The sequence below is a fragment of the Musca domestica genome, unplaced genomic scaffold (genome assembly GCF_030504385.1).
Source record: "Musca domestica strain aabys unplaced genomic scaffold, Musca_domestica.polishedcontigs.V.1.1 262, whole genome shotgun sequence".
Lineage (NCBI taxonomy): Eukaryota > Metazoa > Arthropoda > Insecta > Diptera > Muscidae > Musca > Musca domestica.
Window position 1 is genome coordinate 116728 of NW_026712285.1, and position 27183 is coordinate 143910.

Below are 27183 nucleotides of genomic sequence, written 5' to 3' on the forward strand. Positions count from 1 at the left end.
TATATTCCATTTTAACGTATTGAATGATCAAAAAACAGAATTATTTTTATACAAAAATTTTACCAATTTTACATTACGAACTACAACTCCGCCACAGGAAGTAGAACCCATTACCAACTATAAATACCAATTTTTGGAGAAATCCGTGGAAAGATGTGGCAAAAATCAACAAAACACCGATTATAGGGAGTTAACGTTATATGGGAGCTATACCAAAAAAGTGGACTTATATATACCAGGCTCCGCTACTGGAGCTGGAACTCATTTCGAACTAAAAATACAAATATTTAGACAAATCCGTGAAAAAAATTAGCAAAAATCGTACCGTTATATGGGGCCATTCTAAAACGTGGACCTATACATACAATGCTTCGCCACCGGAGCTAGAACCCATTATAATCTACAAATACCAATTTTTAGATAAATCCGTGAAAAAAAATGTGGCGAAAATTATCGAAATACTGAATATCGTGGAGTACCGTTATATGGCGGCTCTCCCAAAAGCGATATAACACCAAGCAAACAATACAAAATGTTCTGCCAAATTTTAAAGCTCTACGTCGAATAATGGTGTCTGTATCGTGATTTCAACAGACGGACATCGTTAAATCAATTTAGAATTGTATGCTGATTATGACTTATATATCTTATGGGGTCTACGACGAATATTTAGGGATGTTACAAACGGAATGATAGAGTTAATATACTATCTTTTCAAGGCGAGAATTGATAATAGTCCAAAGTGAAGATAATTTAAGTTTTCCAATGTAATCGCCTATAGTAAATGGCCTGTCCCAGGACTGCAAGAATGGAAAATTGTTTGCTACAACTTTTTTTGCCTTTATGATATCGAGAAATTTGTAGATTCTTGGAGGTTTTGGAAAAGAGCAAAAGTAATACTTTCAATGTTGTACACCTTTTTTCTTATTAAAATACCACTATTATTACATGTATCAATATGAAACGTTATTTCAAAAAAAAAAAAAAAAAGGTATTAATATAAAATTTTCCACTTGGTGTGGGCGTATTTTTATTTCATTTAGAAAATTCCAAAATTCCTTCTATTTCCTATTTCCATAACATATTTCTTCTCACCTGCAAGTGCCATACAAAAATATTAAATTATTTCACAAAGTATTAAAATTAGTGGTGTATGCCCTCAAAATAAATGCTAATTAAGTTTATAAAAAATAATTCTATACTATCAGGATATCAGATATCTCCAGACATGCCACAAATCAATTCAGTTCAGTTCTGGTCTAATGAGTTATCTCTGGTTTGTGATCAATGTGGATCACATTTATGATACGCTTTTGACTTAATTTCATTTAATGTTCGTCCGACAATGATCGGGTTCATCCCTCGTTCATGGGCATTCATTCGTGTATATGTGTGTTACCATTAATCGGACCACATATATCAAACCCTTACTAATACACTTTTGTGTAATCAAAATAATCAATAAATTTTCCAACGAACTATAAATGTAAACCATAAATTCTCGACTAATGAAAAGATCAGCAGCCAAAACACACGCCATGTGAAGTGTAGCGGTAGCTGGAGAAAGGCGCTCACTCAGAGTGGCTGATCTTAAAGATTTCAAACACATTTCCCAACACACATCTGCCGCTATCAAAAAATAACGAAAATGTGGCTTGATGTCCCTTTATCGTGTTTTTCGGCTACGCCAGCAGCACCATTTATGGCTAAGTATGGATATGGGTGCAGAAGAAATTTCGGAATTATCACTTGAATGCAATCAAAAGGCATTTAACATTAATAACGTACAACACACAAAAACACTTGAAAACAATAAACATTGTCAAAAACGTGGAAGCGGCAGGGGGAACAACTGCATTGCATTAGGGTTTGCCTTGATTGGCCAGTTTTGGTGGCGTTGATTGCGTAGATCTTGTTGGGTTATGTTTTGTGGCAGCTTGCACTTTGATGACCATTCATTCCAACTGCTCGTATCTTAAAGACAATTATGGTGGTAGTTTTTTGTCCTCCGATTCCTTTGCCATCAAATGTCCTTTTCAGTCCTTCATCTATCCTCAAGGATCGCTTGTTAGTTCATATTTAACACCAATCGGTCACATTCGTTGCGTTAGATTGTCGCATGTTATGTATGGTTACAAATGTAACCAACAAACAATAAGGATATTTCATGTCAAAAGATATTTCTCGGTAAATGCGTTCGTCATATGCGTTAGCCATACAAACCTTGTTAGCACTTCAAAACCAAAAAAAAAAAAATGAGCAGCTGTTGGATGAGAGAAATGAGGGTGCTGGTAATGTCATGTTTAAATGACTTTTTCTTGACTTTTCCATTTTGGACTAAATCAAAATCTCATTTTGACCCGTACCAAAAGTCATATGTCAAAGGCAAGAATCAGAGGATAACAACAAATTAGGCACACAGAAAATCTTAAGGCGATTTTCATAATCGGACCTTGCATATTTCAGATTTAGGCGAAATTTTCTGCATTGTCTGCAAGTTCATCATTTTCTCTTCAACCAGGCTCACACATTTATTCATTCATTGTTTTCACTATGCCAAACCAAAAGAGATTTTCCATATGCACTTCAACGATGGTCACACGCATCGTTCACCTTTTAATCCGATTAATCCGCTTGTCGTCGACCATATCACACATTTCACCCACACACACACGCATTCAGTTTTAAGAAGTTAACAAGAGTCAATTGTTCGGTTGATGAATCCTTCACATGAGTACCATTGTTTTCGTATTACCTTCGTTTTGTTTGGCCCCTTGAGTACTTCAAGTCAAGATGGATCTCTTCAGAGGACAAAGGAGATTTTCGTATTAGATGAATATGAGTTTACAAGAATTTGGAAAATTTTTTGCCATTTTTTCGCATACAATGGAGCTTTGTTAGGCGATCCTTCAAAATAGGATTAGGTGTAAAAATCCTCATGACAAACAATACATCTCAAGCATCAACACTTGAGACCCAGTATGGTGTGTGTGGCAGTGCGTGCATAAATACATATATGTTCAAACATATATACGCTGCTCATGTGAACAGCAAGTCCGAACTCTGAAGAAAATTATGAACAATTTTTCACTGCACACCTGAAGAAAGTGGCTCAGAGCAATGGTCTTACATGAAAATTAAGAAAAAAATTAGAGAATTAAGAAAAAAATAGAGAATTGCTTCTTTGCTGCTGAACAATTCATTCGTTTGCTGAAAATTTTCGTACAATGTAATTAGGTTGTCCGACTTTCCGGCTTTATAGGCCTGATATCGAACCTCTATTCTTCAAAACCCTAAATAGTTCAACGCTTAAAACTGACGTGAAAAAAATAATAAAATAATAGAAAAAACCGAGATTTTTGTTTACGAGAAGTTTCCTTTAAAATGTATTAGAATAACTGCTTTAACTTCTTTCGAAGATGCTATAGACTTATACAGGAAGTCACTCTGCATTGAATATTTTTTCCTAGGAGTTAACAACCCACTGAGCTCCCAAAACGTAAAATTACAGTAGATTTTGGGTACCAGTATGGTATAAGGGGACTATATCAATATATTCAATTTTCGATGCCGAACATCGTAGGAATAATATCAATACGGGAGCTCTATAGTAATAACAACTGACACACCTTACGAATGTGGACGGGACATGGTTAATCCGACATGGAATTTTACGCTGTTATGCAACAAAGTCAAACGCCATAATTTTTAAAATTTTTTTTAACTGAAATGTCGGAAATAGCATCTTATTTTAGAATAAGTTTAAATTTATTCAAATTGGTCAGCTTTGGCACGAATTATGACCTTCTAACGGCCGATGAAACCGTCACTCGCTGCCTGAATGTTGCTCTGCGGTATTTTGGCCCATTCCCGGCGAAGCACTTGCTTGAGGTGATCGACACTTTGGTATTTTTTAGTACCAAGCTTGCTTTTCAAAATACTCCAGACACAATAGTCCAACGGATTGGTATCCTGAGATTTTGGTGGCCATTGTGCGCTGGAACCATTCTTGGGTAGCGCGTTCTGAGTGCGATGGTGCTGAGTCCCGTTGGAATGTCCAAGGTCTGCGGCCAAAATGTTGGCGTGCCCAAGGCTTTAATACACCCTCCTGAATATTTTCGCGATAATATTCGGCATTTAGTCTGATGCCACGATCGCTTAATACGAGCGGAGAGCGACCAGAGGTTGTTATGGGGGCTCACACCATCACCATGGCCAGCGCTTAAGTTCTGGCGGCCTCTTTGGCAAGTAAACACGATCATTTCGTTTATTTACAAACTGTTGGACAGCGAATGTTTTCTCATCGGAGAAAACCTAATTCGGCAGTTCACCACTTTCGGCCAAGTGAAGCTTTTTATACCCTCCACCATACTACGGAGGGTATATTAACTTTGTCATTCCGTTTGTAACTCCTCGAAATACTCATGTCAGACCCAACAAAGTATATATATTCTTGATCAGCGTAAAATTCTAAGTCGATTTAGGTATATTCGTCTGTCTGACCGTCTGTCTGTCTATTGTAATCACGCCATCTTTCGAACGAATAGAGATAGACAGCTAAAATTTTGCACACATGCTTATTTTTCCAGTAGGCAGGTTAGGTTCGTAAATGGGCCATGTAGGTCCACGTTTTCATATAGCCCTCATATAAGTACCTCCCGATATTCGGTATTTTGATGATTTTAGCGACATTATTCATCGGAATTGTTTCAAATTTGGTATTTGAAGTTCGAAATGGATGCTACAGCCTATGACAGAAAATTATCTGTGCAGGTTCACGTCTTCGTATAGCACCCATACAACGGTACATCCCGATATTCGGTATTTTGATGGTTTTAGCGACATTATTCATCGGAATTGTTTCAAATTTGGTATTTGAAGTTCGAAATGGATACTACAGCCAAAGACAGAAAATCATCTATGCAGGTCCACGTCTTCTTGATGATTTTAGCGTCATTATTTAACGGGATAGTTTCAAATTACGTATTTAGAATTCGTAATGTGAACTACAGTCTGTGACAGAAACTTGTCAGTACCTCCCTATATTCGGTAGGTACAATACCCACCGAAATTTTTTGAGATGTCGTATTTGACGTTCGTAATGGATGCTAAAGCCTGTGGCAGAAAATTATCTATGCTGGTCCTGGTCTTCGCACAGCTCCGATATAACGGTACCTCCCTATATACGATATTTTGATGATTTTAGCTACATTATTCACCGTTTATTTCAAGTTTCGAACTTTAATATGGTAATGGCTTATGACAAACAAGGCCTATTTGGGTCCATGTCGTATAGACCCCAAAATAACGCCTATATTCCGTATTTTTAAAATTTTAACAGAATTTTTTAACGACTTTATTTTTTGAAAATTTCCACTCCGACGAGGGTTTCGATCAAGTCGCTTCTTTACTTTTCGAACCATTTTTGCTAATGTTGCTGTTTTCTTCCGTCCACTTCTTTGACGTCGGGCTACACAAAAGATTTATTCACATTTAAATGCTGGAGTGCTCTAACGATGGCCACTTGTGGTTTTCCAGCCAAATATAAAGAAATCACACCATCACGCTTGAATTCCATCACGAATAAATTTTTTTCTGGAAAGTTCTCACCAAAAGGCTTTTGTACGCTTGTAAACAACAATATAATGGAATAATTTGAATAATTTTAACAGCTGTCGGTCGGTGGCTTAGAAATGACAGCAATCAGAAGTTGGTTGCAGTTTTTTCATCTCACACTGTATGTGACCGTTGAATAAGCTGAACACATTTATGAGAAAATGCTTACAAAATATATGAAAAGTTGACTAAAACAAAACATTTGTGATTGCCTTTTTCTGAGACCATCACATATTTACTAGCCGGCGAATTACAACGAATTCAATGAATTACCGAATTAAGTAGGTCTGGGCCATTAGGGAGTGGAATACACAGCTTACTTTATAATAGGGTGGTCTAAAAACATATTTTACAATATACATTGAAAAACTTACATTGGCATACATTTTCTAGCGTCATGTGGTAACTTTTTTCAAAATCTGACTTAAACGATGCCTAGGTATATTAATTACAATAACCATCTTTTCAGCTATTTTTAATTCCTATTAATTACCTTCCGAAACTTTCAATTGCTGCTAATTCGTAAATAAACTAACAATTAAAATTATTTGAACAATTGTTAATTGTCCTTTGGCCAAGGACCCGCATTAGCTGCCATTATTGGCAAGCCAACCAAAAGTAAATGTTTATTTCAATATCAGCAGCAATTACAGCCTTTAAAGGACAACACGAATTCCAGATGTCCAATTGTGGTTAATTAAGAATTTTTGGCACATATGCTATGCTGTTTGTTCTGACGAAGGATGTTATGCGTTTGATGAACCCTATCGGCGTTTATAAACCACTTATGAAGGTTATAGATGTGAGTGTGTGTGTTTTGATAAGGAACATGGGGGTTGTTCGTTTCTTCATCATCACCTTTTTTGTGGTTGTTAAGTGTCCTTGTTAGCATTTCCCCATGTAATCTCTTCATTGGCATTATAACTTTTAAATTGGCTTCGTTAAATGTTTGGATTTGAATGTCAGTGTTGTTGTTTTCGCTGTTGTTATTTATGCTCATTATGTATAAAGATGTTTATCAAATAAAATCCTATTTTCCGATTTGAATCAATTTTATGTATGTTGTGTCCATAGAATTACTAACAGTTGTTTTGGTTTTTGGATGATTTTCCATCAGTCCCTCTCCCCTCTTTTCATATTCCACCCCCACTCCCAACAAGTTTTTTTTTTTCATTTTCTCCATAAGTCAAGATCCCTTTTAAAAATGCCTAATGGTTGCATGATTGGCTAAATTGCCATCGAGCGATACATGTTTGTGTTTTTCGTGATGAAATTAATCCCCTTCCTCCCCCATATTTTTACGAAATTCCATTTCCCGAATTCATGGCATTCTCGACATATTTAATGATGACACAAAAACACCAACAACAACATCAGTAGAAATTCAATTTTTCAATGTGATTTTCGAGTATTTATCGTGGTACATGAATCGACTAACAGGCAAATAAATATGACTGCCAATTATGAGCAGATTATTGAAATGTTTTACATTTCCCCTATTCCTTTCTCTGTCACATGTACGTATGTATATTACTTTTTGCTAGCTACCCCCCGCATGTCACATGACAGTTTTTTTTTTGGCAATTTAAATGCATTATAATTTTCCATTAAATTTTGTGATTTTTTCCCCGCCGTTGCTGCTGTAGATTTTGTTGTTAGGTTTAACAAATAAATAATGATGACAAAAATGTATTTAAATCAATTGAAGATATGTATGTGTGTATGTTTTCCAATATTTTTGCCATTATATTTTGACTTTGGAATAACAAAGAATAATCGATTTAAATACCATGACATTGAGCATGAGGGAGTTCTGGAGATAAATCTGATAAATGTCAAAATGGAACAAGATAATCTGATAGGTTTTAATTATTTCACTAACGAAGTGGAAGGAAATGGCCAATGTTTTCCATATTGGGATTTTTATATTAAAATAAATTGATTTTTTGAGTACTTTAATGTATAAAGTTCATAAACTATGATCGTCTTATGGGGGACAAGATATCATTACGGACGGTAGCTTTGGTTTCTAGAGTTTTGTTGGTCAATGTTTTTGAGGGGTTTCCACTTGTAATTCCGATTGTTATTTACTTTAAAACTATTAAACTTTGATATATGGTTTATTTTGAGATTTATAGTGTCATTTTGTGTAGAATATTTTTCATTGCGTCACTTTCGAAAAAATTATAAAGAAAAAAAATTATAAAAAATACGAAATATTTTCGATTTTTTTTTGCATATGTGTCCTTTTCGCAACCTACGAGATAACATTTACAAAATGTTCGCAGAAAAAAAATCAAAAATTCATTTAGATCGAACATTTTTGCTGTATCGAATGGGACAATTTTGCCCCCGAAATCGATGACCATCGTGGTTGTATCCAATATTGTACCCTGCTCCTGGTACTATTCTCACAAAATTTCAAAGTTTTCAAGAAGGAGATTTTATCCACACAACTTACTATTTGTATCAGACCAGATTCGAGAATGCAAAATATCAGTTCAACTCTTCTAGTAACTCTCCCACAATAGTTTAGAAGTTTAAATAATAAGAGTTCCCCATTTTTTATTTCAAAATTTAGCGCATACCAATATTTCTGTTAATAGAAGTTATATCCTGAGGTCCAATCCTATTGGTAAACATAAAAAAAGACGTCATAATTTTAACCAGTAAGGAGAATAACAATCATTGTGTTTATGTATAAAAACTAAATTATGAAACTGATTTGAATTCGAAAAAATTTTACAATTGCTATTTTAACAGTTTACATAAAGTCCCAAATGTCATTGATATTGAAATTATACAGGGTGAGATGAAAAAACTTCAACAAAGTCAAACGCCATACATTTTACACATTTTTTTCATTTTATTGAATGAAAGCAAAAAATGTCGGAAATAGCATCAAATTTTAGAATAGGTTTAGATTTGTTCGAACTAGTCATCTTTGGCACGAATTATGGCCTTCAAACTGCCAATGAAACCATCACACACGAAGGTCTGCGGCCAAAATGTTTGCGTGCCCAAGGCTTTAATACACCCTCCAGAATATTTTCGGAATAACATTCGGCATTTATTCTGATGCCACGGTCGATTAATACAAGCGGAGAGCAACCATCGGCTGTTATGGCGGCCCACACTATCACCATGGCCGGCGCTTGAGTTCTGGTGGGCAACCGAAGGTGCGCATTTTAAGCTGACCTCTTTGGCAAGTGAACACGATAATTTTGTTTGTTTACAAGCTGCTGGGCAACGAATGCTTTCTCACCGGAGAAAATCAAATTGGGCAGTTCACCACTTTCGGCAAAGCGAAGCAACTCTTTAGCTCTTCTGAGTATATTTTCTTACTATTGCGGTGTAAGTTCTAGCACTTTTTGGAATTTCAATGGCCTTACCCCGAGCTCATTTTTTAATATTTGCCGAATGGAATATTGCGATATGTTCAGATCTCGAGCCATTTTTCGGCCACTGCAACGCTTCTTTACTTTTCGAACCATTTCTGCTGATGTTGCTGTTTCCTTCCGTCCACTTCCTTTACGTCGGGCTACGCTACCAGTAACGAGCGATGGTATGAGACACAAAAGATTTATTCAAATTTAAATGCTAAAGTGCTGTAACGATAGCCACTTGTTGTTTTCCAGGCAAATATAAAGAAATCACACTATCAAGCTTGAATTCCATCACGAATAACTTTTTTTTGGAAAATTCTCACCAAAATGCTTTTGTATGTAAGCAATATAATGACCTGTCACTGGAAAAATGTTAGCAACTGTCGTACGAGTGGCTGAAGTTGGATGCAGCTTTTTCATATTACCTCGTATATTGTGAATTTCAGTTAGCTTAAATCTCAAATCGGTTACAACTTAGATGCAGTTTAAGCTAACTCTGTATGAATCTTCACCAAAGTCGGCTGACTTACTTCCATGCAATGCATTTGATGAACAATAGAAGTTAAATCAGATTAAGATGTATGTACATGGAAGCAATATATAACATTTATATAGGGTGTGTGTTATGTATTGTAAAAAATACTATTACGGCTTTCCGATTGTCAATTGCAACATATATTTTGCAGATTTACATCCAGTTTGAGTTCGGCCAATGTGATGAAATTCTTCTTTTTTTTAAGCATATACTACGAACTTTGTGCACGATAAAAGTAAACTCTCAATCTAAACCTAGACCGATTATCATCAAGTTGAAAATAGTTTGATAATTTGCCCTACATGCGAACTCTTCAAAATTTGATTTACATTGGACAATAAATGAGACATGTATCAAATCGCCTCAGAATGTGATTTTATGGAGATGATTAAGACAGGAACTGTTCTCCACAATTTAAAGTGGAATAGGGAAACAAGTAGGAAAGAGACTTAGTTCGGAGGGCCGAAATTTTTTATACCCTCCACCATTTTAGGAAACTTTCCAAAAAAATTCCGTAGAAAAATAAAAATATCATCCAAATATCGAATATCGGGGATACCGTCGTATGGAGGCTGTATGATATCGTGGACCTGTATAGACAATTCTCTTCCGGGGGGTAAAGTACTCAGAAGGATATATCTTTAAATGGGTGAAGTACTCACAAAGAAATCCTTGTGCAGATTTTCAGACAATTCCAATGAAAAATGTGGCTAAAATCAACAAAATACTGAATATCGGAGGTTACCTTTATATGGAGCATATACAATATCGTGGGCCGATATAGCCCATCTGTGTAAAATGTTAGTTTCCTGCCCTTTTGACTCAAGCGTTATTACAACAGATGGATGGACGGACAGGTCTAAATCGTCTTAGAATTTTTCATTGATCAAAAATATATATTTCGACGAGTTACAAACAGAATGCCGAACTTAATATACCCTATATATATTATTTTTTATTACGAGCCAAGAGCAGTTTAGTATTACTTATAATCAAACGTCGTGATTCACGAACGATGTCGGCGAAATTAGCTAAAACATGCCGCGTCCTAATTTGAACTCAAATTAAATAAAGGCTTAACTTTTTTCTATAAAATGTCAATGTCATTAAATGGTTGATTCAGATAAAATTTTGAAAATTTCGACAACAAAGGCATAATCCTCATTAAAAGTAAGTTTCTATATTCAATTTAGCTGGAAAATCATGAAATGTATGGTTTAGTCACAAATCGAGAGAAATCATTTTTACGATCAATATTTTAGCCATTGTACAAAACAGTCAATTGTATAGAAAAAACTAGTAAGCATAGGCTATAGTCGTGCGGGGCCGACCATGTGATGCCCTACAACTCTACAATATGTTGGAAGCCCCCTTATGTCCAAATTCATTTTGGAAAATTTCGATTTTAAAATAATAATGTCATAGAGCCCTGACCCTTATTTACGCATTTCGGCGTGTTGTTATGTATTCGAAATAATTCCAAAAAAGTCGTGGTCCATTTTACGGCTAAATATAATCCAATGGTCATCCAAAAATGCTCGACTTCTTCCCTGTCCTTAATTTTCTCCTCATATAGAACGACCCAAAATGAAAACCCAAATTACTGCTGAATTGGTTGGAAATGGGGACCAAAACTTTGATGTAAAAGTTTGGGCAGAATGAATTTGAAATTTATGGGAGCTATTTCGAGACAATCATATTATATATATTTACAATACATCTCATCCAAAACTATAATGATTATCAAATTAGGAAGAGAGAGAGAGAAAAAAAAACAAAATCTTCTTTCAATTCGAAAATCTCCAAACATTATTTGAACACATTAACTTCAATGCTCTAAACAAATATCGGAAAGCATTTATACAAATACGCACTTATGAAGTAGCTTTCTATCAAAGCCAACGAAGCGTTATGTCTGCTGATTAACACAATATCAATTAAGCCGCAGCAGAGACAAGCCAAAACTAAACTCCACAATATAAAGAGTGGGAGAGATAAGCGGAATCAACGTTACGGCACTTTACAATTTCCCCCACAGAAAAAAAAAACAAAAACATTTTATCGCCCCATTCGACCATAAAAATATTGGATGGCATTAAGTGTCAATTTGGCATTTATTGAATGCCACTGCCGTTGATGTTGTTGTCTTGCTAGCTGCCTGGTGGCTGACTGGTTGCTTGGCTGACATTAGTGCTTATCCTCAAATCTCGATTTGTTACATCCATGTGCCGGCTGCCCGTCCCCCGGCCGTCTGATAGTGAGCAGCAGCCATGAGCCCATCCAGCATCCCCATCATTAACACTTGGAAAATTGATAACAAAATAAGAGATTTCTTTTCGTTTAAAGATTTGTAGCGCATTATGTTGCTACATCGTAGCTTGTAATGTTTACACTAAGCGTGTCTATAAAGTTGAAAGAGTCAGTTTTTTATTCATTTTCGTTCTAATCTGAAGTTATTAACTTATTTTTTGGGTAATTATTAATATATTATTTGTTTGATACGCCATCATAACAATTAGATGTTTTTGGAAAAATTTAATTTTCTTTTGGGAGATAACGTAATTTTTTTCTAGAGTGGAAAACTATTTGTTTACTTTATTAATTACGGTTTATTGAACTTTTTCTTGGTTTAAGATAAGGTAGGATGAGAAAAATAAAAAAGTTGTTGATATCAAATATTGTATATATTACAACTCACAGATGATGGAGGCTATAATCTTCTGTATACATAACAAGTAAAAAAACTTTGAATATCTGCCACCAGTTGGAACAAATTTGGCAATTAAAAAAAAAAAAAAAATAAATAAATAAAATCCGTTAAAAATTCTGTTAAAATCTTCAAAATACCAAATATAGCCGTCATATTAGGATCGAAACGACGACGTGGACCTGCATAGGCAACTTTTGTCATAAGCCATTACAATTTCAAATGCGAAACTTGAAAAAAGTTCAGTGAATAATGTAGCTAAAATCATCAATAGAGGGAGGTACTATTATATGGGGACCAAAATGTGGACCTGCACAGACAATTTTCCGCCTTAGGGTGCAGTATCTGTTGCGAACTTCAAATGCCAAATTTGAAACAATTCCAGTGAATAATGTCGCTAATATCATCAAAATACCGAATATTGGGAGGTACCGTTACATGGGGGCTATACGAAGACATAGACCTACATGGTCCATTTTCAATACCAAAAGACCTGCAGACATAATATACATTTAAGTAAAATTTAATCAATCTTCTTCATTTCGATCGGAAGCTAGAGTGATTTCCACAGACGGACGGACATCGCTAAATCGACATAGAATTTTATGCTGATCAAGAATATATATTCTTTGTGGGGTCTAAAATACATACTTCTAGGTGTTACAATGACAAACTTAATATACCCTCCATACTATGGTGGAGGGTATAGAAACGTAAAGAAATAACTGACTGACTGACTGAGAATCAACGACCTGACGAAACGGCTGAAACTGGACTCTTGTACGAGGATTTTGTACGAGGGTTAGTCTTGGCGCGTAGGTTTGCAATAAAGCTGAATTTTTGGACATTCGTACTAACAGAGTACGAAAAGTGCTAGACTAAAAACTGAATACTTCATATTGGAGCTAGAATTCGGAAATTTAAAATAAGAGTCACTGTTAGAGTGCAGTTTCGATGCATTAAGGGGATTTTGAAAAGTTATGAAACGGTACTTAACATCAATCCTTAAAGTTGGTATTGAGGTCTTTGTTGGTACCTGAAATTGAGATATGGAGGTGTTTGTGGAAATGTCTACTATAATTGTACGAATTCGATGAAGGAATAGAACTATAATCTTCAAATTTTATATTGAGGTCACTGTTGGCGTCTGTGGTTGAGAAAAGGACATGTTTTAAGGAATGTGTCTTTAATAGTACGAAAAGTTCAAATTGGTACTAAATTTCCTTTTTTGTTAAAGGAATATATATATAAAATTTTGAACTTTGATATTGAGGGCTCTATTGGTATCTGAAATTCAGGTATGGAGGTGGTTTTGAAAATGTGTACTATAATTGTACGAAAAGTACTAAATTTGACATTGAGTGAAGGAATAGAGCTGAAATCCTGTAATTTGATGTAGATCATGGTGTCTCTGATCAAGACATGGTGTGGAAATGCGTACTATAGTTTATCGAAAAGTACTAAATTTGATATTGGGAGAGAGAATAGAGCTGAAACCGTGAACTGTTATATTGCGATAATTGTTGGTGTCTAATATTGAGATATGGACTGACTTTGTATATAAACACTTGAGTTATATGAAAAGTACAAAATATTACTAAATTTGGTATTGAGTGAATGTATAGATCTGGAATCTATGACGATGTAGCGCACCCTTTAATAATAATAATTTTAAAATATTTGGTCTCCACCAATTTCTTTTTTGTTCGCCCGAAACTTATGAAAATTATTCATTTTTTTGGTAAAGATAAAATAATACGAAACAAGTAAAAAAGCAGTAAGTTCGGCCGGGCCGAACTTTGAATACCCTCCACCATTTGGAACGAATTAGAAAATTTTCAAAAAAATTAAATCCAATAAATATTCTTTTAAAATCTTTAAAATATCTAATATAGGAAGGTGCCGATATATGGGGGGATATACGATATTGTGGACCTATAAAGACAAATCTATGTCTGCGTGTAAAGTACTCACAAGGAACTCCTTGTGTGGATTTTCAGAAAATTCCATTGGAAAAAGTGGCTAAAATCATCAAAATACCGAATTTAGGGGAGTACCGTTATATGGGGGCTATACGATATTGTGGACCTATATAGATAATTCTCTGCCGAGGTATAAAGTACCCACAAGTAACTCCTTGTGTGGATTTTCAGACAATTCCGTTGAAAAATGTGGGTAAAATCATCAAAATACCGAATATCGGGGGGTACCGTTATATGGGGGATATACGATATCGTGGACCTATATAGACAATTCTTTTTGAGAAGGTAAAATGCCCACAAAAAGAGGTGGAATTTCAGACAATTCCATTGAAAAATGTGGCAAAAATCATCAAAAAACCGAATACCGTGGGGGTACCGTTACATGGGGGCTATACGATATCGTGGACCTGTATGGACAATTCTCTGCCGAGGTATAAAGTACCCACAAGGAATTTCTTGTGTGGATTTTCAGACAATTCCGTTGAAAAATGTGGGTAAAATCATCAAAATACCGAATATCGTTACATGGGGGCTATACGATATTGTGGACCTATATAGATAATTCTATATCAAGGGATAAAGTACCCACAAGGAACTCCTTGTGTGGATTTTCGGACGATTCCGTTGAAAAATGTGGGTAAAATCATCAAAATACCAAATATCGGGGGGTACCGTTATATGGGGGCTATACGATATTGTGGACCGATATTGCCCATCTTCGAACTTGACCTGCCTGCAGACAAAAGAGAGATCTGTGCAAAATTTCAAGGATCAAGGGATCTGCAAAATTCGTTTAGACTGTAGCGTGATTACAACAGACGGACATGGCTAAATCGTCTTAGAATTTTACGCTGATCAAGAATATATGTTCCTTTTTGGGTCTAAAATGATTATTTCGATGAGTTACAAACGGAATGACGAACTTAATATACCCTCCATACTATGTATGGTGGAGGTTATAAAAAGGTCCAACACGAACTGTTGGAACGAATCTTAAATTTTAAGGTTGACTTTTCTATGACGATGTAGCGCATCCTTTAATAATAATAATAATTTGAAAATATTTGGTATCCACCAATTTTTTTTGTTTGTCCGAAAAATATAAACATGAAAATTTGCCTATTTTTTTGGTAAAGAAAAAATAGTAGATTTTTCTCGTAAATAATATTTGAGGGATTCCAAAAACCAACCTGGATTTGTTTGCAAAATTTATCTTCCCACCTTTTTGTTTTAGTTGCTGCTTCCTTTTTTTTTAATTTTCACGAAAGATCACAAGAGCCGATATGTGTGTTTATGTTTTCACCGACCTAACCTCCAAAAAGCAATTAATTAGAAAGCAACTAGTAAATTATTATTTGAAAAGAAACAACAATTGTCCTTTTGTATTCGATTCAAGTATTTGGCGGTTTTTTACATTGTCTTTTGTTTTCAGTTTTCATACTGTTTTCAATACATATTTGAAAGTCTTTTGTGCGAAAACAGAGAGAATCGAACGCATTATGTTTCTTTCTCTTGGCCAATTAGTTGAGCTTCACTTGAAATCATTTAGAAAACAATTGAAAACAATTTAACCTTAAAATTTCCAATACAAACAGCGACTACACAATGCGGAGCGCAGTCGTGGCGAGAAAGTGTAAAATTATGTTTGCCATAAAAACAAATGCGAACGAAGTGGCCGGCCGGCTGCTGAAAATTATTGACAATATAAAACAACAACAAGACCAAAAAGTCGAGTGTATGCAGAGGAGAGGAGGAGAGCGCCTTAGCGTCTGAAGCCAAAACAATGGTCAACAATGCTAGCAACAACAAGTAATGTAAACAAAAAATGTGGGTATTGCACTAATTTTGTTGTTGTTGTATAGTGGCCTGGCCAATTTTACAACACCCACTGTTGCAGCACTCAATGTGACCCGCAGCAGCCACTCTCTCAACTGGACTCTATGCAAGACATCAATGCAAACATTGAAATCTCTTACCATTGTTTCGTTTAGTTTACCATATTGCAAACGTGGCTAAAATTGGTATTCCTTTTGTTTTTGCCACACTTATTTCAACGCTCAATAGTTCACTCGGCATGAAAAGCCGTTGACGCCCACCTACTGCATGGATGGAAAATTCACACTCTACCGCAGAGCAAAGCGGCGGGAATGTAAGCCAGAGGATATGCAAGCAGGGGCAACCTGTTTTCAAAAACCGTGAAATTGAACACATTTTCACCAGCAACAACATTACAATGGCATCTTATCAAAAATCTGTTTGTCTTTTCCTTCTCGAAGATAATAATAACTCACAAAAACTGTGCCTCTCCTCCGCAATACTCAACTCAAAAATATGTTGCATAAAATATTATCTCTGTCAATAAATTCTACGAAATTGAACAGGGAAATTGTAACAAATGCTTAATAAGGTATAGCCGCTGGCTTTGGTGTAACAAATCTCTGGCAATTATCAAATTAAGCATACGGATGCAAGAATAGCTAATGGTACCCTACTAGAGTGACCTAAATACCACCATACCAACATTTGCCCCGTTTAACAGTTGTCCATTTTACGTTCCCCTGAATTTCATTTAAAAATAATTAATTTTATCCAAAAATGCCCACAAGTTATTATTGGAAAATTACAGTGCCATTTAAAGTCCTACAAAACGGAAGTAAGTCATAAGCACATATTGGACTCCAAAGTGTTCAAAAATTAATGTGGTAGCAGCATTTTCAACATATATACGTTGCTCTTAATTGAATTATCAAATAATGTGTGGTATGCGGGACTTGGACAACTCTTTTGCCACCCATGGTTCGAAAACATTACATGCGAAGCAGAATAAGTCGAAATTGAAATATTATGTGGGTGGAAGTAATCATAACAATATACCACTGAGATTGTAATAAATATATTTAGAAGCGGAAATTGGTATTATTTCATTAGTCGAATGAAAATTTGTTATTCTTGGGAAAAATGATTTTTGGGTTGCATGCAAACTTAAATGTGTTACTTGTAACTCCTAACCATGAAAATGTTGGACAAAATATATATTTTTTTTCAAAACTAGGGGAAGAACCCTGCAGATTATGAAAGTAGAACTAACAAATAAAAAATCAGCTAAGTTCGGCCTGGCCAAACTTTTAGAAGGCCAAAATCTCTTGAAAAAACATTCGGAATATCTGAAGGTACAGTAATATAGAACTAGCACAATCATAAAAAACACCGAATATTGCGAAGGTAACGGTTAGTACTTTTGTAGTACACTTGTAGTACACATTTCCAAAACCATCTCCTTTTAACAAACCTGCCACCAACAGGGACCCCAATACAAAATCACAGGATTTTAGCTATATCCTTTCACTCTAAACCAAACTATTCGAAATCGAATAAGTATCATTTAGTATAGATCGAACACTTAGTACACATTTCCAAAGCCATGTTCATATATCAAACTTCCTTTCCAACCTTGATTCTCAGACAATTATTTCCCAAGTTCACATAATTCCAAACTCTACCATTTTATAAGTTTAGTACCATTTTGGAACTTTCTGCACCTTAAAGTTCAAATTTTCAATAACCCTTTAGTACATCTGTCCTGAACTTTATAGATGACTCTCATGCCAAATGTCAGATTTCTAGCTTAATGTACTACACACTAAGACTGGTCGTTCTGCAAAATTTCAAGATTCTAGTCCTAGCCGTTTTTTTGGGCGTTGAATCTCAGTTTGTCAGTTATTTTACTACTATTTTATATGTCAAACAGATCGAAGGTTATGACCCTGTTTTCCAAAGGAATCAGTTATATTTTATATTTAAAACATATCCACGATTTCCCCGCAATTGTACGTATTATTAAAGATTTCGCTTAATTTTTTTGCAATTTTTAAATATAATATTTTTAATTGAGGTTATGTACCTACTTTGTCAAATAGCTGATATTCACATCTTCTTTTTATACCCTCAGGCATATCATTTGATACGGTCAAAATGTGCCTAGTCGAAATAACGGTTTTAGACCCTATGTCTCTTTGGACCAAATCCGTTTCAGGACATTTAGAGTCGATCTAGCGATGTCCGTCCGTCTGTATGTCTGGCTAGTGCGCACGATAACTCTCGAAGGGAGTATCCGATTTGGTCTAAACTTGGTACATCGTAATATTATTGTCAAACTCCATCAAGTTCCTCCCCCACAAAGGGTCAACATTTCGAATATCTATAACTCTCATAAAATGTGATGTAAGATTCCGAATGTCTTCAAACTTCACATATCACAATATTTTAATTAATCCTCGGTTTGTTATCAGTCCACTCTTTCTGGTACCTACCCCACAAAGGGTCAACATTTTGAATATCCATGAAGCTCATAAAACGTGAAATTCCATGCAGACTTGGTACATCTCAATATTTCCATCAACGCAAGATTTGTTATAAAGATGGAAGAGATCGGACCATTTTTTCTGGTATCTCCCCCACACAGGGTTCAATATATTGAAAAACAAAACTCTGAAAGATAGCGAAATAGGCACATAGGAATATATGTATATGACCGACAGACATACAGACCGACGGACATCGCTAAATCGACACAGAATTTTATGCTGGTAAAGAATATATATACTTTCTAGAGTCTGAAATGTATATTTCGTTATGTTTCAAACGGAATGACAAACTTAATATACCCTTCATACTATAGTGAAGGGTAATATGGCTTAGGGTATACATCTGTCAGCAAAACCGATTGATATTTTTTAACTTGTTAAATTAGAAATGAACACATTTCTTATTAACGCTTCTAGTTGAAAATTGGAGAAAGATCCTTCATATTTCAAGTTATAGTGTTATGCGGCCTCTGCTTATTTGTTTGTAAATAAAATGAAGTTTGTCAGTTCAGGAACAGGACATTTGGAAGTCCGTTATATATTACTTATACAAAATCTCATAAACATCAAATTTTAGTAGATTCGTATAAATATTTTGGCTAAAAACTGAAAAACGACAGGCTTAAGATGGATATTTTGAGGTATTGCAAACGAAGTGAGAAAATTAATAAATCCTCATGGTCCAAGTTGCCTTCTCCAATTATTATGAGTAAAATATGAAAATTCTTTGTAACAAATTGAATAGTACAAAGAATGAATATGTATTTTCAGAATACAATCCTATTTCAAGAATTAGTAGGTTTTTTATATTTCTTTGAAATATTCTGTAATAATATCATAATTTCTTTGCGATATTTATTTTTATTTTTTAAACACATTGTGGGCATAATTAGAATCTTCCAATGACTACTGAAACAAATTCGAATGTGTTTTTGACTCTCCCTAGCCACTTGAATTGGTTACCGCAAACACCACATGGCGTCGATTTTCACACCAATTCTTGGAAAATGGCAAAACAAGTACTTAGTGCGGTTTCTTGTGACACGACACGCATGCGCGCAGATTTACATGACTTCTTATATTTCCACAGTAGTCCTGAAGGAGGAGTTAATGATTATGGTACAAACGTACTGAATAAGGCTTGTTATCTGATCTATTTAAGATTAATTAATCGCGGGTTGACCATGTTTTTACGTCTCATTGGTCGTGGGGAAAATGTGTGACAAAGTACACACCTCTGGCGCCGTGTTGTGATTATGCGAGAGTCGCTTTGTCTGAAATTCAAGCAAGCGTAGCATCAACTGTCTGCCAAACAAATGAAAGTGAGGCTGAAAAAATATCAGAACAAAATATGACAGCTCGTATAAAATTATCAATTTTAATATACAAAAAATTTTACTTGTTTTTTTTTTTCTTGGCGCAATTACAATCTGTAAGTGATTTGAAAATGTTTAAACAATTTTCAACAACAAATAATCAAACTAATAACAATTGTTTATGTTTCAATTCGTTTGCGCGCCAGAGAGGTTTCATATTTCATTTTTATCTTTGGAATGCATTGAAAATTTTTCCCGTTTTCGTTCTGTTAATAGAAAAGAGGGGTCTTCTAAAATGGAGGAAGACAAGTATAAACATTGCCGCACAAACGAAGTGTTATCGTATTTTTATTACCAACCATAACTAATAGAATTAGTTGAAATAATAAGAGGAATATCCATAAATCATTAAGCGTTTGTCAACGAAAGTCATCATTGAAGCTATTATTCTTTTCACCCCATTTGCAACGACGAAGTCAAGAAGTGGAGTTTAACAAAACAATGGCTTAACATTGAACTTATTTTAGAAGTGGAGTAATGGAATTCAGTTCACACCAAGGTTTTCGCTTGTTCGTTCATCATTTGGAGAGAGAGAAATTAAAAATGACTCTTTTGTAAACTGTGAATAAATTCCATAAAAAATTATCGGAATACAACGATTCTTCATACTATGGCTGAATTAGGGAATGTGCTTCACTGCCGAATGTTTTTGGAGATAACGAAAAAAGACGATAAAATTAATTAAAACAATTCGGCTCTAGATTTAGATTTCTTTACAGGATTTGATATGTAACAAAATAAATATATGTGCATTATATCCGGTAAAAATATCGGTCTTACCTAAATGTTCTACATTTAGTATTGTGTAGTGTGTTATTTCGATATTCAAAGAAGTTAGAATATCAAAATAAAACATCTTGATGAAAAATAAAAGTATTACAAATTGTGACCCTGTGTGGGTGAGATACCAGAAGGCATTTGCTAGATAGAACTTTAAATTGTAAAAAGTAAGACAAAAAATTAAATTTTGAGGAACCATTTTTATACCCTCCACCATACTATGGAGGGTATATTAACTTTGTCATTCCGTTTGTAACTCCTCGAAATACTCATATCAGACCCATCAAAGTATATATATTCTTGATCAGCGTAAAATTCTAAGTCGATTAAGCGATGTCCGTCTGTCTGTCTGTCCGTCTGTCACGCTAAAATTTTGCACACATGTTTATTTTCCAGTAGGCAGGTTAAGTTCGTAAATGGGCCATGTAGGTCCACGTTTTCATATAGCCCCCATATAACGGTACCTCCCTATATTCGGTATTTTGATGATTTTAGCGACATTTTTCACCGGAATTGTTTCAAAATTGGTATTTGAAGTTCGTTATGGGAACTACAGTCTGTGACAGAAAATTGTCTGTGCGGGTTCAGGTCTTCGTATAGGCCCCATATATCAGTACCTCCCTATATTCAGTATTTTGACGATTTTAGGTACAACACCCACCGAAATTGTTTGAGATGTGGTATTTGAAGTTCGTAATGGATGCTACAGCCTGTGACAGAAAATTGTCTATGCTGGTCCAGGTCTTCGCACAGCTCCAATTTAACGGCACCTCCTTATATACGATATTTTGATGATTTTAGCTACATTATTCAACGTTTATTTCAAGTTTCGAATTTGAATATGGTAATGGCTTATGACAAACAATGCCTATATTCGGTATTTTTAAAATTTTAACAGAATTTTTTAAGGATTTTATTTTTTAAAAATTTCCAAATTCGTTGCAAATGGTGGAGGGTATTAAAAGTTCGGCCCGACCGAACTTACTGCTTTTTAACTTGTTTTTGTTTCATTATACTCTGGCAAATCATCATGAATAGACTCACGCTTGAACAACCCTAAGAAATTTTCTTAAAAAATGAGGCCGGAGCTCGCGTTACGGTCAATGGAGATCGTCACCGCACCATGATCAATGAATTTTTTGTTTAAAAATATGGATGACATTGATCCGTAGGAGATGTGGTTTCAACAGGATGGCGCTGCCATACGGCGATCGCAACCATCGACTCATTGAAAATTTGGCGATAAGTTGATTTCGAGAATTGGACCTGTCAATTGGCCTCCAAGGTCGTGCGACTTGACACCTCACGATTATTTCCTGTGGGGCTATGTGAAGTACTGGTTTATGCTGATAAACCAGCAACAATTGACGCCTTGGAGGTCAGCATTGTTCGTGTTATTCGTGACATACGGCCAGCAGTGTAGTGATTAAAATTAAAATTTTTGTGTTATTTTTCACAATTTCAAGTTCTATCGAGCTTCAAAAACACCCTTTATATCATCTTCACGACAGCTCTTGTGTAAGCAAAAATGTTTTTATGTGTGAAATTAGAAGAGAGTTGGAAGGAGTGGATCGATATATCCAATTTTCACAGCAGATCTTGTGTAAGTAGAAATAACGGGATGTGTGAAATATGAAGGGAGCCGGATGCTTATTTCGAATTTTATAATCGTTTTGGTTATTCGAAACTTTGATCCCTTGTGGGGGAGGTACAAGAAGGAATGGTCCGTATTCTACCATCTTTATAAAAAATCCTGTGTTGATAGAACTATTAAGATGTGCCAAGACTGAATAGAAATCGATGTTAATTTTGCGCTCTTTGTGACCCTTTATGGGGGAGATACTTGATGGAGTGGGCATAGCATAGCTCCATTTTCAATAAGCTCCAATGAATAAAAGAAAAAAAACATTTTAATTAAAATTATCTGGATTCAGACGGGTTCCACTTTAAACTACAAATATCAATGCGATCGGTAAGAGAATGCAGTTAAATTATTTCAAATAAAATAAAGTGGATGGAGCTGCTATATGGGGTCCATACCAAAAAGTGAAAATATAGAAACAAGCAACATGGATTGTTATCTATTGCGGGTTTTAAATACCAAATTTGCAACAATTGCTTCGAAAATTTGTGCCTAGGTTCATCAAAATATTGAATATTGCTGGGTACCGTTATGTGCAAACCGTGGACTAATATAAAAAATGTTTCGCTTTAACACCGGTTGTAGAGCCTATCATGAAATACAAAAACCGAATTTGAAATATATCCAAAAGAAAATGTGAACAAAATCGTAGAAATAGGAAATATCAGTAGGTATCTTTATACGGAGTCCGTAGGAAAACGTGGTTATATAAACAATGTTCTGCCAGAACCCGTAGCAGAATACAAATTTTGAATAATTTGGTGTAAAAATCAATATAAAATTTCACTTTAGTGAACCTTGGAGAATTTTTCCCTGACAATAGAAAAAGATTTTTATATGTTATACAAAAGTCTACAGAGGATATACAGGGTAAGATAAAAAAACTGCAACAAAATCAAACGCCATAATTTCTACATTTTTTTTTAATTTTATTGAATGAAAGCAAAAAAATGTCGGAAATATCATCAAACTGTGGAATAAGTTTAGATTTGTTCGAATTGGTCACCTTTGGCACAAATTATGGCCTTCAAATGGCCGATGAAACCGTCACAAGCTGCCCGAATGTTGCTCTGCGGTGTTTTGGTCCATTCCCGCCGAAGCGCTTGTTTGAGGTGATTGACACTTTGGTATTTTTTAGTGCCAACCTTGCTTTCCAGAATACTCCAGACACAATAGTCCAACGGATTGGTATCCAGAGATTTTGGTGGCCATTTTGCGCTGGAAATGAAGCGAGGAACCTTATTTTGTAACCATTCTAGGGTGGCGCGTACTGAGTGCGATGGTGCTGCCCAAGGTCTGCGGCCAAAATGTTTGCGTGCCCAAGGCTTAAATACAACCTCCGGAATATTTTCGCGATAATATTCGGTATTTATTCTGATGCCACAGTCGATTAATACGGGCGGAAAGCGACCATCGGATGTTATGGCGGCCCACACCATCGCCATGCCGGCGCTTGAGTTCTGGTGGCCAACCGAGGGCGCACATTTTCAGCTGACCTCTTTTGCTAGTAAATACGATAATTTTGTTTGTTTACAAACTGCTGGACAACGAATGTTTTTTCATCGGAGGAAAACCAAATTCGGCAATTCACTACATTCGCCCAAGCGAAGCAACTCTTTAGCTCCTTTGAGTCTATTTTCTTTCTGTAAGTTCTTGCACGTTTTGGAATTTCAATGGCTTTACCCCGAGCTCATTTTTCAATATTTGCCACTGTGGCGCGGGTTTCGATCAAGTCCCTTCTTTACTTTTCGAACCATTTCTGCCGATGTTGCTGTTTTCTTCCGTCCACTTTCTTCACGTCGGGCTACGCTACCAGTATCATGGTAATGGACATTTTAATGCTGGAGTGCTCTAACGATACCCACTTGTGGTTTTCCAGCCAAATATGAAGAAATCACGCTTGGATTTCATCACGAATAACATTTTTTCTGGAAAATTCCCACCAAAATGCTTTTGTACGCTTGTAAACAATATAATGAGCTGTCAATGGAATAATTTTAACAGCTGTCGGACGAGTGGACTAGAAATGACAGCAGTCTAAAGTTGGTTGCAGTTTTTTCATCTCATACTGTATATAATTTGATACGTGCCTAAAACCCTTAGGTCTCTTTAGACCATATCGATTTCAAAACATTTGGAGTCGATCGAAAGGTGTTCGTCCGTCTGTCTGTCTGGCTGTTGCGCACGATTTGGTTTAAGCATGGTACATCGTATTATTATTGTAAAATTTAGTACCTCCTCCATTATAACTGTTATAAAATGTGATATAAGAGGCCGATTGTCTTCTAATTTCACATAAACGAATATTTTTTTAATACAAGATCTGTTGTGAAGATGGTAGATATCGTTCCACTCCTTCTAGTACATGACCCACAACGGGCCAAAATTTTGAATAAAAATAAAACTTATTAAGATATGCAAATTTTTAGTATATCTAAATATTTCTCTTAACCAGAGATCTGATGTGAAGAAGGCTGTATGGGCCCACTTCTTTTGCTAACTTTCCCATAAAAGTTAAACATTTTTATTATCATTTATTCACATAAAATTGGGAATAAATCTTCAATTTCCTTTTAAATTTTGTACATACGCTATATAATGAATCTCCCGCATATTTCATATTTTCCAAAAATGGTTACATATCACATAAAATGTGAAGAAAGTAATTGATATAGCCCAAATTCGGTAAATTGTATCTTTTATATCAGACTTAGGTCAGACACTTCTTCAGAACTTCCCGCTTGAAGGCCTGGTGTTATACATCTGTCGGCAAAACCGACTGCTACTATTTAACTTTTTTTTTTTGGAAAATCGCTTTGTATGTTATAACAATTTGGCCTAGTTGATCAAATACTGCCGATTTTAAAGTAGAATTTTCGATCGTGTGACTGAAATGGTATTTCATGAAAATTCTTCAGAGAGTCTAACAACTCAAAATAAAATTTCTAATACATTACAAGGAATTGCTTTTTGATTCCACACTACCCACATCTTTTTACTACTCCTTGGAAACCCTATTAAAATAGGGTAATATATACTTATACCTATTAAGTTTAATTATTATTTAATTTTTTAAGCTAAAAATGGTCATATTTTTCTGATCTTATATTTTAGAATCCTTATATAATGAAATATACAAATACACATATTCACATAACTGAACCGGAAACTACTTTCACGTTAAAATAATATTCTCAATTTATTTTTAAAGAAACATACTTCTACATTCCTTTGAAATTTCTGTAATTAATTTTGAAAATATTTCCCCAAAAAAATAGCACCTTTTCTAGTCAACCACAAAAATTGGGAAAGAATAGAAACGAATTAGTATCATCAACAAAAAAATAAACGCTTTAAACGCGTAATTAATTTCATTATCCACAATTGCCAGATAAATGGAACACTGGCATTGAAAAAATGTGGCGCTACAAAGCATCGAACTCCCTCTTACTCCTGATAATGGCATGTTTCCTAATCGTTCGTTTGCCACACACCAACATAAATTCTTTAGCCCAGCACCAACAAAATGATGCTCCAATTACAAAACGATGTTTTTCTTTCTCGGTGTAAAACCGCAACGAATTACGGAAATGTATGGCATTCCTCCTTTCCTCTGAATATTACAACAATGCCAATGGTTTCCTGCACTTCAATTGTTGTTCTTGTTCGTGAGTATGAGGCATGGATATCCGATCTCTAATGTATGTATATTGTGTGTGTGGTGTGTGTTTTGTTAGACAAGTTGCCGCTTCAAGGATCGTTAGTGGCAGACAAGTTGGGCGCTGCCGTAACAAGATAATTCCGTGAATCCAACAAACTGTTGCGCTACTCCCAGTTTTTTTGTCCTCTTTGTTGCAATTCTCCAAAGACGAAGGCATTCTACTCATGATGATCGTCATCGCCCCCCAGTTTGGATGCATTTGTCGGTGTTTAATAGATGTTGTAAGTAGCTGTCATTTCTAACACATGTTTTGACCGCGTTAATAAATCATCGGTGTCAGTTTCTGGTAGGTTGGCCGGGAGTTGTGTTCGATTCATTGAGAAATTTTTAGTATTTATTTTCTTTGTTGTTCGCTGGAAATTGATTGCAATTTGAATAGTTCTTTCTGTAATGGGGAATTGTGGGAATTTGTAAAAGTCAAAGACAATCTTTCACATGCCTTAAAAATTGAACTAAGTAAACGTTCATTATACCCTACAACACTATGTGTTTGGGGGTATTATAAGTTTGATTGGGCCAAAAATTATGTAACACCTCGAAATATTGGTTTCCCACATATGATAGTATATATGGATCTTCCTATCTCGCCGAGCTGAGTCGATCTAGCTATGTATGTCCGTCCGTCCGTCTGTCCATGTTAATTTGTAATCACTCTAAAGGTCGCAATTATGACCCTATCTTCACGAAATTTAGAATGGAGGTGGGGCAAGAGCCAGAATAGAACCCTATTTCTTTTGGAGATGATCGCATAATATTTAGGGGTTGAAATGGACCAAAAACTGAAAAATTTCCTGATTTTGCAGTTGCTCTACAGGTCCCAATTATAGAGCATTTTTTTAAATAACATTTTTGTTAAATAAAATTCAAATTTTCCATTAAACCGCGAATATTTCTAATCCCGGCGAAATCACAAATAGACGAACAGGTCAATTCTGACCGTTACGTAGATGTAGATAGTAAATATATCGGATATATATAGCGAAATATATACAATGTGTATATAAAAAGGAAGGGGATGTTAGTTAGAATGCTTATGTCTCAAGAATGGCTGGACCTATTTTGACAAGTTTTGTC